Genomic DNA, 14806 nt, shown 5'->3' with positions numbered 1-14806 from the left:
AACTGCACAGGGAACAACACAGGAAAATTCCCTGGTTGGAGAAGTGTTTTTGACACAAATATGGAACGTTTTGAGGCTGATTTGTAACCCAAAATTCTGGAGGAATTAATGCTCAGAACACGAGGGTGGTCTCTATTAAGATGAGGCCTGTTCAAAAGATGTGAAGACTTGGAGAGCAGCAGTTGCTGGCCCAATGCCTAATGGCACTTGTGCTGGATTTAAGAGCTTGTCTTACTACTACTACTTTTTCTCTGTGAATATTGCACAGCTCATCTCTCCATTCATCTGCACGGATGTTTGTTTGGTTCTCTAATCTGTATCTTAGAGATGCTGCTCTCCCTGTTCTGACTGTCCAGTTTGGAGCATCACAAAGTGTAGTGTACTGAGTTCATATAATGTCTACTTTTGCTGTTAACTGCTGATTTTGAGAGGGTCTGATTAATGTTTGTGGCTTAGGTCCATGAACTGGAGAAATCAAAAAGAACTTTAGAGCAACAGGTTGAAGAGATGAGGACTCAGCCTGAGGAACTGGAAGATGAACTGCAGGCCACAGAAGATGCTGAACTTTGTTTGGAGGTGAACATGCAAGCTATGAAAGCCCAGTTTGAGAGAGATCTGCAAGCCAGAGATGAACAGAATGAAGAGAAAAAGAGGATGCTGGTTAAACAAGTGTGTATCTTACTGTGCTTCACAGTGGGAAGGGCGTGATGATCTTTTGACAAAGCTCTATGGCTTTGAGAACTTGCTACCAGGAAAATAAAACTCTGTGCTTAAAGATCCCATCCTATAGAAGTCCCAAGCACGGATCTTTACCAACAATACAATAGGTCTTGTGGTGGATTAGCTACTGTTAATGTTAGTCTGCCAGTGATGGTCCTCCAATTCAACTGTACCTTGCCTCAAAAGCACTCAACATGCAAGTAGATTGGGCTGTTGCTGCATGGGTGTCCTTCAAGCCCGTCCTGTTTGGTGTACAGCAACGAATCCATGGATGCCGACATAGACTGAAAGACTGTAATTAAGTGAACAGTTTCTTAAATGAAAAACGTAGCAAAGATTCCAGATTTGCCAGACTTGAGTCTCTTCAGATCTGCCTTATGATACTAGAATTCTAAAGAAATGCCTTTAAAATTTCATGCTTGTAGGAGAAGATAGATCTAAATTAACATTTCTAAAGCTTTAAGGAAAAAGCACGTAATATTTCAAGATTTATCACAAGAAAACAAAAACTTACTGAGAATCACCTGTATAGAGATCTCCTAGAAATAAATAAAAGCATTGACCTGGAAGGCTTTTGAAGTTCCCTGCAATGCTGAATTGCTATTGTCTTGCACGGGACAAGAGCTCCTGACCTGGCATGAGGAAGGAGGCTTGATTCAAAAGAAACATATTCCTTCATGTTGGCAACCTGTGGCACTTCTGGCTCACTTTTATTGTTGTATGAGTTCATCTTAGTTCTTGTTAGCTGCTTTCTTAGATACTTTGCTTCTCTGTTTTCTTTTGAAAAAAAGAAAAGTTGTTGGTGTGTACATTCTAGTAGCACATCTGTTTCAAAGAGAATTATTTCTTTCTTTTTTTCTTGAGAATGTGTGGTGATTCTATGTCGTATTTTCCTCTTAGTGGTTCGATCAGAATTAGCAACATCTGCCCCCAAGTCATACCTAAATGTAGACAGATGTACTGGGCCAGAAGCTGATCATGAAGTAGCTGAACAGATGAAATGGAAATGCTTCAGATGCTGAGCTCTTTTCTTTATTTTCCTTTTGTCAGTTCAGAGATCTCTGCTCCCAGTTTGTGGATTTTTTTGCCGTCTGCAGTGTCTTCCCATGTAGCTTGAGTTCTGTAGGCTCTTCGAATCGAGTAATGCTAATTCTGATCTGCAAAGGCCTTTTGGATTCATCAGCCATTTTGTTAGGATTTTGTGTTTGCTCTGTTCCTGGAGCTTGAGCCTGTTAAATCCCTTGATTTCACAGGTGCGAGAGCTGGAGGCAGAACTGGAAGATGAGTGCAAACAGAGGGCTCTTGCTGTGGCAGCCAAGAAGGAAATGGAGATGGATATGAAAGACCTGGAAGGTCAGATAGAAGCTGCAAACAAGGCTCGAGATGAAGCAATCAAACAGCTCCGTAAGCTCCAGGTAGGCACAGCAAATCAGCTGAGCTGCTTTCCCTCCTGCTGACAGTCTGTCAAGGGTGCTGCTTTTCGTTACATGCATTTGTAGTGTGAAGGCAAGAAGGAGTATCAGACTCAGCTATGCTGGCACACGTCACAGTATCTGGCCTGAACTTATCAGACGCTCAAAACTCCTCTCATCCTTTTGTTGCTAAGGAGTTAAGATTGTCCCCCACATACTTCTATTCTATAGTCATCATTTTCAACGCTTTGCGTAAGGATTTACTGAGGATTGCTTTTGAGGCTGAATCTTTAAAATTTATGGTTGTTTGTATCTTTGAATTTACTGATTTCAGCTCAGCTCTTGCTGATTGCTACTTCCTCTAGTTGAGGAAGCCAAAAATGCTGCAGAGAAATAGGAGGAGTAAATTTTAGTTGCTTTGAAAAAGCTCCAAGATGCCTATTCTTTTTAGATTGGCAAGAAGAATCCAGTACTTGTGTCAAGGATTTATTTCCCATTCCCAGAGAAATACTCCGTCTTTAGTAGAGGTCAGTTTTCCCAAGGCTTTCAGTGCCATGGCCCAAAGCTGCAGGAGTATGAGGCCATGGCAAGACCATGTAAAGCATAGAGCAAACTGCATTGCCTTTCTGCCCTGTCCACTCTATTCCTTGGCAATCCTACTTCAACTGAATGAGGGCAATTTTGGAACTTGGTCCAGGCGCTGGATGAGAAGGGAATGGAGATTAAAGCAAGAAATGCTGGTACCTAGCAGTAGCGGCTTCTCTATTCCCAGAGGCTGAGTCAGTTACAGAGTTCATACCTGATCTCTGTACACTTTCATGCAAGCACCTGAAATAAGTGATCTCATGATTAGTGGTATTGCGAAGATGCAGGTACAACTTAAATGCAGTTTCTCCAGCCTTATTCTTTTAGCATCTGAAGTCAAACTTGTGTGAATTAAGATATCAGTCTGTGTTAAGTGTCTTACGGGAAGGATAAGTATGTGCTTCTACGTTATATGTGCAAAATGGTGAATTGTGGTACTTCTACACTGAGAAGTTTCTTACCTTGAGTACTTGTAATAGGTTTTATCAGTCAATTTAAGTAAATAGGTTTGTTTTTTTCCAAGACAATTGCAAGAGCATTACCTATCTACTACAAAGGTATCTCTACTACCTCTACTAGAGGTTTTTTCCTACAAGAAATCTACTAATAAATGAAGTGAAGTCTTCTAATGGGATATTTCTGATGAGGAGTGAGTGATGGAAAGATGAGAAAATGAAGGGTTTAGACTGAAAGAGGGTAGATTTAAATTGGATATAAGAAAGAAATTCTTCACTCTGAGGGTGATGAGGCACTGGCCCAGGTTGCCCAGAGAAGCTGTGGCTGCCCCCTCCCTGGCAGTGTTCAAGGCCAGGTTGGATGGGGCTTTGAGCAGCCTGGAAGGTGTCTCTGCCCGTGGCAGAGGGATAGAACTCTGATCTTTAAAGGTCCTGTCCAACCCAAACCATTCTATAATTCTATGAAAATAAGAACTGAAAATAAATATATTTAAGTGGAATGAAGCCACTTTAGGAGGAAGGTCTTGCCTCCTAAGGGCAAAAAAGCTTCAGAGCTACTAATAAATCTTGTGGTTGTCCTGCTGTATCATGGCTTATTCTTTCCTCTGCTCTCCAATTGCAGGCTGAAATGAAAGACTACCAGCGGGAGCTAGAAGAAGCCCTTGCATCCAGAGATGAGATCTTTGCACAGTCCAAAGAAAGTGAAAAGAAGCTCAAAGGTCTTGAAGCAGAAATACTCCAGCTCCAAGAGGTGAGATTGAAATCCAAGAAATCTGTTTTTCTTTCTAGAGAAAAGGGGAAGGCGAGAGTGTGTTTGTTTTTTTAAAAAAAAAAAAAAAAAATAAAAAGCCATCCAGTGAGTTGAACAGAAAAGTGGGAGCCTGGAGATGTTTCTCTTCCTCACTGCCCCAGGTCATTAGTGAGCTTCTTATAGCTTTGTAGGAATCCTTCTAGTAGTCTGGACTTCCTTTCCCTGCCTGGGTAGCAGGGAAGCCTTACTACTGCTTAAACAGATTTCAAGCCTCACTAAAATTTGCAAGGTGGTTTGAGAGTCTCTGGAAGCTGTGGTGCACAGTTGTCAGTACTAAAACTGGTCACTGGAAGTATATAAAAACCTAACAATCTCTCCAGTACCTCAGTGGACCATGTAAGTCTGTGGAGGTTTATCTCTCTGCTGTCTGAGGTCCTCATCCCTTTCTTTTACGGGCATTTGTTCCCTCATTGTTGGCAATTCATGTAAGAGCTCCAAGTCGTGCTACATATCGCTGTCACTTATCTCCGATTATCTCCGTTGTCTGCCACAAGGTTAAACGTTTGAGGTTTGAAGGCAACAGAATTGCCTTGTGTGAGAGACGGCCTCTTTTTGCCCTGTTAGCTGCAAAGGTTGAAGCAATCACTCAGCTTACACTGCACTTAATGTTTGAGACTTTTACCTACAACTTACTAGAGCTTCTCCATGTCATTCTTTCACAGACTTCAAACTAGTCAGTCTTGCACTTGCAGTGCATTAGATTGTGTCCTTCTTGGTGAATGTCTGGGTGTTTCTACCACTCAATACAATTTCACAATACAAGATTCAGCGCTGTTATATTTTTGTGCTAAAAATTCATTTTCTATACTTTGCTTTCAGTCATGCTACGTACTCTGTAGGAACCTAAAAAATTTGCTTAATTTAGTGCCCACGTTATACTTAATGAATTAGAGCATGTGACAGAACGGTTTTCTCCTCCTGCTTAGGGCTTGAATGTTACTGGCCTTTTCAGGGGACGGGGAGAAGTAAATTCATAGTAGTCATGTGGCAGTTACGGGAAGTTTAATCAGGTAGTCTACTTTCCTGTCATCTTGCTGATTTCTATGATTTTGAATGGCATCTTGTTTGTGTTGATTGATAAATCTTTTGGGAGCAGCTTGGCCTTTGTTAGGAGTAACTTGTTGCTTCTAATTTCAGTGAGCTAAATGCCATCTTGGAGTCTTGTTAGATCAAGTAATAAGCTCTTTCTATACAAAAAAGAAATTCTATTGGAACAAAAACTTCAGACTATTATTGTAATCCCTCAGGATAGACTAAGAAAGGGTGTGAAGACTGAACGATGGAAATAATAGGAAAAGTATTTCATCTTTATTAGTAGCTTGCTTTCCTCACCTCATTCCAGAGTAGCTGTAGCTGTTTTCTTACTAGCCTTTGGATCAAGACTGAGAGACTAGAGAGCTTCTGAATGCCAGTTAAACTTAGAGCATTAACCACTTCAGTGACTAAAACACCTCTGAGGCAGGAAGGACCTGATTATAGAACTGATGAGATGGATTAATTGTTTCTTATATTCAGATGCTGGCAGAAGAAAAGAACATTTCTGCCAGATATGCAGAGGAAAGAGATCGTGCTGAAGCAGAGGCAAGGGAGAAGGAAACCAAAGCACTGTCTCTGGCTCGGGCTTTGGAAGAAGCCCTGGAAGCTAAGGAAGAGTTTGAAAGACAGAACAAACAGTTGCGGGCAGATATGGAAGACTTAATGAGCTCGAAAGATGATGTGGGCAAAAATGTAAGTAACTTTCCAGACCCTATTTTGTTATGAACTGCACAGGGAACAACACAGGAAAATTCCCTGGTTGGAGAAGTGTTTTTGACACAAATATGGAACGTTTTGAGGCTGATTTGTAACCCAAAATTCTGGAGGAATTAATGCTCAGAACACGAGGGTGGTCTCTATTAAGATGAGGCCTGTTCAAAAGATGTGAAGACTTGGAGAGCAGCAGTTGCTGGCCCAATGCCTAATGGCACTTGTGCTGGATTTAAGAGCTTGTCTTACTACTACTACTTTTTCTCTGTGAATATTGCACAGCTCATCTCTCCATTCATCTGCACGGATGTTTGTTTGGTTCTCTAATCTGTATCTTAGAGATGCTGCTCTCCCTGTTCTGACTGTCCAGTTTGGAGCATCACAAAGTGTAGTGTACTGAGTTCATATAATGTCTACTTTTGCTGTTAACTGCTGATTTTGAGAGGGTCTGATTAATGTTTGTGGCTTAGGTCCATGAACTGGAGAAATCAAAAAGAACTTTAGAGCAACAGGTTGAAGAGATGAGGACTCAGCCTGAGGAACTGGAAGATGAACTGCAGGCCACAGAAGATGCTGAACTTTGTTTGGAGGTGAACATGCAAGCTATGAAAGCCCAGTTTGAGAGAGATCTGCAAGCCAGAGATGAACAGAATGAAGAGAAAAAGAGGATGCTGGTTAAACAAGTGTGTATCTTACTGTGCTTCACAGTGGGAAGGGCGTGATGATCTTTTGACAAAGCTCTATGGCTTTGAGAACTTGCTACCAGGAAAATAAAACTCTGTGCTTAAAGATCCCATCCTATAGAAGTCCCAAGCACGGATCTTTACCAACAATACAATAGGTCTTGTGGTGGATTAGCTACTGTTAATGTTAGTCTGCCAGTGATGGTCCTCCCATTCAACTGTACCTTGCCTCAAAAGCACTCAACATGCAAGTAGATTGGGCTGTTGCTGCATGGGTGTCCTTCAAGCCCGTCCTGTTTGGTGTACAGCAACGAATCCATGGATGCCGACATAGACTGAAAGACTGTAATTAAGTGAACAGTTTCTTAAATGAAAAACGTAGTAAAGATTCCAGATTTGCCAGACTTGAGTCTCTTCAGATCTGCCTTATGATACTAGAATTCTAAAGAAATGCCTTTAAAATTTCATGCTTGTAGGAGAAGATAGATCTAAATTAACATTTCTAAAGCTTTAAGGAAAAAGCACCTAATATTTCAAGATTTATCACAAGAAAACAAAAACTTACTGAGAATCACCTGTATAGAGATCTCCTAGAAATAAATAAAAGCATTGACCTGGAAGGCTTTTGAAGTTCCCTGCAATGCTGAATTGCTATTGTCTTGCACGGGACAAGAGCTCCTGACCTGGCATGAGGAGGGAGGCTTGATTCAAAAGAAACATATTCCTTCATGTTGGCAACCTGTGGCACTTCTGGCTCACTTTTATTGTTGTAAGAGTTCATCTTAGTTCTTGTTAGCTGCTTTCTTAGATACTTTGCTTCTCTGTTTTCTTTTGAAAAAAAGAAAAGTTGTTGGTGTATACATTCTAGTAGCACATCTGTTTCAAAGAGAATTATTTCTTTTTTTTTTTCTTGAGAATGTGTGGTGATTCTATGTCGTATTTTCCTCTTAGTGGTTCGATCAGAATTAGCAACATCTGCCCCCAAGTCATACCTAAATGTAGACAGATGTACTGGGCCAGAAGCTGATCATGAAGTAGCTGAACAGATGAAATGGAAATGCTTCAGATGCTGAGCTCTTTTCTTTATTTTCCTTTTGTCAGTTCAGAGATCTCTGCTTCCAGTTTGTGGATTTTTTTGCCGTCTGCAGTGTCTTCCCATGTAGCTTGAGTTCTGTAGGCTCTTCGAATCGAGTAATGCTAATTCTGATCTGCAAAGGCCTTTTGGATTCATCAGCCATTTTGTTAGGATTTTGTGTTTGCTCTGTTCCTGGAGCTTGAGCCTGTTAAATCCCTTGATTTCACAGGTGCGAGAGCTGGAGGCAGAACTGGAAGATGAGTGCAAACAGAGGGCTCTTGCTGTGGCAGCCAAGAAGGAAATGGAGATGGATATGAAAGACCTGGAAGGTCAGATAGAAGCTGCAAACAAGGCTCGAGATGAAGCAATCAAACAGCTCCGTAAGCTCCAGGTAGGCACAGCAAATCAGCTGAGCTGCTTTCCCTCCTGCTGACAGTCTGTCAAGGGTGCTGCTTTTCGTTACATGCATTTGTAGTGTGAAGGCAAGAAGGAGTATCAGACTCAGCTATGCTGGCACACGTCACAGTATCTGGCCTGAACTTATCAGACGCTCAAAACTCCTCTCATCCTTTTGTTGCTAAGGAGTTAAGATTGTCCCCCACATACTTCTATTCTATAGTCATCATTTTCAACGCTTTGCGTAAGGATTTACTGAGGATTGCTTTTGAGGCTGAATCTTTAAAATTTATGGTTGTTTGTATCTTTGAATTTACTGATTTCAGCTCAGCTCTTGCTGATTGCTACTTCCTCTAGTTGAGGAAGCCAAAAATGCTGCAGAGAAATAGGAGGAGTAAATTTTAGTTGCTTTGAAAAAGCTCCAAGATGCCTATTCTTTTTAGATTGGCAAGAAGAATCCAGTACTTGTGTCAAGGATTTATTTCCCATTCCCAGAGAAATACTCCGTCTTTAGTAGAGGTCAGTTTTCCCAAGGCTTTCAGTGCCATGGCCCAAAGCTGCAGGAGTATGAGGCCATGGCAAGACCAAGTAAAGCATAGAGCAAACTGCATTGCCTTTCTGCCCTGTCCACTCTATTCCTTGGCAATCCTACTTCAACTGAATGAGGGCAATTTTGGAACTTGGTCCAGGCGCTGGATGAGAAGGGAATGGAGATTAAAGCAAGAAATGCTGGTACCTAGCAGTAGCGGCTTCTCTATTCCCAGAGGCTGAGTCAGTTACAGAGTTCATACCTGATCTCTGTACACTTTCATGCAAGCACCTGAAATAAGTGATCTCATGATTAGTGGTATTGCGAAGATGCAGGTACAACTTAAATGCAGTTTCTCCAGCCTTATTCTTTTAGCATCTGAAGTCAAACTTGTGTGAATTAAGATATCAGTCTGTGTTAAGTGTCTTACGGGAAGGATAAGTATGTGCTTCTACGTTATATGTGCAAAATGGTGAATTGTGGTACTTCTACACTGAGAAGTTTCTTACCTTGAGTACTTGTAATAGGTTTTATCAGTCAATTTAAGTAAATAGGTTTGTTTTTTTCCAAGACAATTGCAAGAGCATTACCTATCTACTACAAAGGTATCTCTACTACCTCTACTAGAGGTTTTTTCCTACAAGAAATATACTAATAAATGAAGTGAAGTCTTCTAATGGGATATTTCTGATGAGGAGTGAGTGATGGAAAGATGAGAAAATGAAGGGTTTAGACTGAAAGAGGGTAGATTTAAATTGGATATAAGAAAGAAATTCTTCACTCTGAGGGTGATGAGGCACTGGCCCAGGTTGCCCAGAGAAGCTGTGGCTGCCCCCTCCCTGGCAGTGTTCAAGGCCAGGTTGGATGGGGCTTTGAGCAGCCTGGAAGGTGTCTCTGCCCATGGCAGAGGGATAGAACTCTGATCTTTAAAGGTCCTGTCCAACCCAAACCATTCTATAATTCTATGAAAATAAGAACTGAAAATAAATATATTTAAGTGGAATGAAGCCACTTTAGGAGGAAGGTCTTGCCTCCTAAGGGCAAAAAAGCTTCAGAGCTACTAATAAATCTTGTGGTTGTCCTGCTGTATCATGGCTTATTCTTTCCTCTGCTCTCCAATTGCAGGCTGAAATGAAAGACTACCAGCGGGAGCTAGAAGAAGCCCTTGCATCCAGAGATGAGATCTTTGCACAGTCCAAAGAAAGTGAAAAGAAGCTCAAAGGTCTTGAAGCAGAAATACTCCAGCTCCAAGAGGTGAGATTGAAATCCAAGAAATCTGTTTTTCTTTCTAGAGAAAAGGGGAAGGCCAGAGTGTGTTTGTTTTTTTTAAAAAAAAAAAAAAAATAAAAAGCCATCCAGTGAGTTGAACAGAAAAGTGGGAGCCTGGAGATGTTTCTCTTCCTCACTGCCCCAGGTCATTAGTGAGCTTCTTATAGCTTTGTAGGAATCCTTCTAGTAGTCTGGACTTCCTTTCCCTGCCTGGGTAGCAGGGAAGCCTTACTACTGCTTAAACAGATTTCAAGCCTCACTAAAATTTGCAAGGTGGTTTGAGAGTCTCTGGAAGCTGTGGTGCACAGTTGTCAGTACTAAAACTGGTCACTGGAAGTATATAAAAACCTAACAATCTCTCCAGTACCTCAGTGGACCATGTAAGTCTGTGGAGGTTTATCTCTCTGCTGTCTGAGGTCCTCATCCCTTTCTTTTACGGGCATTTGTTCCCTCATTGTTGGCAATTCATGTAAGAGCTCCAAGTCGTGCTACATATCGCTGTCACTTATCTCCGATTATCTCCGTTGTCTGCCACAAGGTTAAACGTTTGAGGTTTGAAGGCAACAGAATTGCCTTGTGTGAGAGACGGCCTCTTTTTGCCCTGTTAGCTGCAAAGGTTGAAGCAATCACTCAGCTTACACTGCACTTAATGTTTGAGACTTTTACCTACAACTTACTAGAGCTTCTCCATGTCATTCTTTCACAGACTTCAAACTAGTCAGTCTTGCACTTGCAGTGCATTAGATTGTGTCCTTCTTGGTGAATGTCTGGGTGTTTCTACCACTCAATACAATTTCACAATACAAGATTCAGCGCTGTTATATTTTTGTGCTAAAAATTCATTTTCTATACTTTGCTTTCAGTCATGCTACGTACTCTGTAGGAACCTAAAAAATTTGCTTAATTTAGTGCCCACGTTATACTTAATGAATTAGAGCATGTGACAGAACGGTTTTCTCCTCCTGCTTAGGGCTTGAATGTTACTGGCCTTTTCAGGGGACGGGGAGAAGTAAATTCATAGTAGTCATGTGGCAGTTACGGGAAGTTTAATCAGGTAGTCTACTTTCCTGTCATCTTGCTGATTTCTATGATTTTGAATGGCATCTTGTTTGTGTTGATTGATAAATCTTTTGGGAGCAGCTTGGCCTTTGTTAGGAGTAACTTGTTGCTTCTAATTTCAGTGAGCTAAATGCCATCTTGGAGTCTTGTTAGATCAAGTAATAAGCTCTTTCTATACAAAAAAGAAATTCTATTGGAACAAAAACTTCAGACTATTATTGTAATCCCTCAGGATAGACTAAGAAAGGGTGTGAAGACTGAACGATGGAAATAATAGGAAAAGTATTTCATCTTTATTAGTAGCTTGCTTTCCTCACCTCATTCCAGAGTAGCTGTAGCTGTTTTCTTACTAGCCTTTGGATCAAGACTGAGAGACTAGAGAGCTTCTGAATGCCAGTTAAACTTAGAGCATTAACCACTTCAGTGACTAAAACACCTCTGAGGCAGGAAGGACCTGATTATAGAACTGATGAGATGGATTAATTGTTTCTTATATTCAGATGCTGGCAGAAGAAAAGAACATTTCTGCCAGATATGCAGAGGAAAGAGATCGTGCTGAAGCAGAGGCAAGGGAGAAGGAAACCAAAGCACTGTCTCTGGCTCGGGCTTTGGAAGAAGCCCTGGAAGCTAAGGAAGAGTTTGAAAGACAGAACAAACTGTTGCGGGCAGATATGGAAGACTTAATGAGCTCGAAAGATGATGTGGGCAAAAATGTAAGTAACTTTCCAGACCCTATTTTGTTATGAACTGCACAGGGAACAACACAGGAAAATTCCCTGGTTGGAGAAGTGTTTTTGACACAAATATGGAACGTTTTGAGGCTGATTTGTAACCCAAAATTCTGGAGGAATTAATGCTCAGAACACGAGGGTGGTCTCTATTAAGATGAGGCCTGTTCAAAAGATGTGAAGACTTGGAGAGCAGCAGTTGCTGGCCCAATGCCTAATGGCACTTGTGCTGGATTTAAGAGCTTGTCTTACTACTACTACTTTTTCTCTGTGAATATTGCACAGCTCATCTCTCCATTCATCTGCACGGATGTTTGTTTGGTTCTCTAATCTGTATCTTAGAGATGCTGCTCTCCCTGTTCTGACTGTCCAGTTTGGAGCATCACAAAGTGTAGTGTACTGAGTTCATATAATGTCTACTTTTGCTGTTAACTGCTGATTTTGAGAGGGTCTGATTAATGTTTGTGGCTTAGGTCCATGAACTGGAGAAATCAAAAAGAACTTTAGAGCAACAGGTTGAAGAGATGAGGACTCAGCCTGAGGAACTGGAAGATGAACTGCAGGCCACAGAAGATGCTGAACTTTGTTTGGAGGTGAACATGCAAGCTATGAAAGCCCAGTTTGAGAGAGATCTGCAAGCCAGAGATGAACAGAATGAAGAGAAAAAGAGGATGCTGGTTAAACAAGTGTGTATCTTACTGTGCTTCACAGTGGGAAGGGCGTGATGATCTTTTGACAAAGCTCTATGGCTTTGAGAACTTGCTACCAGGAAAATAAAACTCTGTGCTTAAAGATCCCATCCTATAGAAGTCCCAAGCACGGATCTTTACCAACAATACAATAGGTCTTGTGGTGGATTAGCTACTGTTAATGTTAGTCTGCCAGTGATGGTCCTCCAATTCAACTGTACCTTGCCTCAAAAGCACTCAACATGCAAGTAGATTGGGCTGTTGCTGCATGGGTGTCCTTCAAGCCCGTCCTGTTTGGTGTACAGCAACGAATCCATGGATGCCGACATAGACTGAAAGACTGTAATTAAGTGAACAGTTTCTTAAATGAAAAACGTAGCAAAGATTCCAGATTTGCCAGACTTGAGTCTCTTCAGATCTGCCTTATGATACTAGAATTCTAAAGAAATGCCTTTAAAATTTCATGCTTGTAGGAGAAGATAGATCTAAATTAACATTTCTAAAGCTTTAAGGAAAAAGCACGTAATATTTCAAGATTTATCACAAGAAAACAAAAACTTACTGAGAATCACCTGTATAGAGATCTCCTAGAAATAAATAAAAGCATTGACCTGGAAGGCTTTTGAAGTTCCCTGCAATGCTGAATTGCTATTGTCTTGCACGGGACAAGAGCTCCTGACCTGGCATGAGGAAGGAGGCTTGATTCAAAAGAAACATATTCCTTCATGTTGGCAACCTGTGGCACTTCTGGCTCACTTTTATTGTTGTATGAGTTCATCTTAGTTCTTGTTAGCTGCTTTCTTAGATACTTTGCTTCTCTGTTTTCTTTTGAAAAAAAGAAAAGTTGTTGGTGTGTACATTCTAGTAGCACATCTGTTTCAAAGAGAATTATTTCTTTCTTTTTTTCTTGAGAATGTGTGGTGATTCTATGTCGTATTTTCCTCTTAGTGGTTCGATCAGAATTAGCAACATCTGCCCCCAAGTCATACCTAAATGTAGACAGATGTACTGGGCCAGAAGCTGATCATGAAGTAGCTGAACAGATGAAATGGAAATGCTTCAGATGCTGAGCTCTTTTCTTTATTTTCCTTTTGTCAGTTCAGAGATCTCTGCTCCCAGTTTGTGGATTTTTTTGCCGTCTGCAGTGTCTTCCCATGTAGCTTGAGTTCTGTAGGCTCTTCGAATCGAGTAATGCTAATTCTGATCTGCAAAGGCCTTTTGGATTCATCAGCCATTTTGTTAGGATTTTGTGTTTGCTCTGTTCCTGGAGCTTGAGCCTGTTAAATCCCTTGATTTCACAGGTGCGAGAGCTGGAGGCAGAACTGGAAGATGAGTGCAAACAGAGGGCTCTTGCTGTGGCAGCCAAGAAGGAAATGGAGATGGATATGAAAGACCTGGAAGGTCAGATAGAAGCTGCAAACAAGGCTCGAGATGAAGCAATCAAACAGCTCCGTAAGCTCCAGGTAGGCACAGCAAATCAGCTGAGCTGCTTTCCCTCCTGCTGACAGTCTGTCAAGGGTGCTGCTTTTCGTTACATGCATTTGTAGTGTGAAGGCAAGAAGGAGTATCAGACTCAGCTATGCTGGCACACGTCACAGTATCTGGCCTGAACTTATCAGACGCTCAAAACTCCTCTCATCCTTTTGTTGCTAAGGAGTTAAGATTGTCCCCCACATACTTCTATTCTATAGTCATCATTTTCAACGCTTTGCGTAAGGATTTACTGAGGATTGCTTTTGAGGCTGAATCTTTAAAATTTATGGTTGTTTGTATCTTTGAATTTACTGATTTCAGCTCAGCTCTTGCTGATTGCTACTTCCTCTAGTTGAGGAAGCCAAAAATGCTGCAGAGAAATAGGAGGAGTAAATTTTAGTTGCTTTGAAAAAGCTCCAAGATGCCTATTCTTTTTAGATTGGCAAGAAGAATCCAGTACTTGTGTCAAGGATTTATTTCCCATTCCCAGAGAAATACTCCGTCTTTAGTAGAGGTCAGTTTTCCCAAGGCTTTCAGTGCCATGGCCCAAAGCTGCAGGAGTATGAGGCCATGGCAAGACCATGTAAAGCATAGAGCAAACTGCATTGCCTTTCTGCCCTGTCCACTCTATTCCTTGGCAATCCTACTTCAACTGAATGAGGGCAATTTTGGAACTTGGTCCAGGCGCTGGATGAGAAGGGAATGGAGATTAAAGCAAGAAATGCTGGTACCTAGCAGTAGCGGCTTCTCTATTCCCAGAGGCTGAGTCAGTTACAGAGTTCATACCTGATCTCTGTACACTTTCATGCAAGCACCTGAAATAAGTGATCTCATGATTAGTGGTATTGCGAAGATGCAGGTACAACTTAAATGCAGTTTCTCCAGCCTTATTCTTTTAGCATCTGAAGTCAAACTTGTGTGAATTAAGATATCAGTCTGTGTTAAGTGTCTTACGGGAAGGATAAGTATGTGCTTCTACGTTATATGTGCAAAATGGTGAATTGTGGTACTTCTACACTGAGAAGTTTCTTACCTTGAGTACTTGTAATAGGTTTTATCAGTCAATTTAAGTAAATAGGTTTGTTTTTTTCCAAGACAATTGCAAGAGCATTACCTATCTACTACAAAGGTATCTCTACTACCTCTACTAGAGGTTTTTTCCTACAAGAAATCTAC

Source organism: Opisthocomus hoazin, chromosome 13 (assembly GCF_030867145.1).
Source record: "Opisthocomus hoazin isolate bOpiHoa1 chromosome 13, bOpiHoa1.hap1, whole genome shotgun sequence".
NCBI lineage: Eukaryota > Metazoa > Chordata > Aves > Opisthocomiformes > Opisthocomidae > Opisthocomus > Opisthocomus hoazin.
This window is presented reverse-complemented; position numbering follows the sequence as displayed.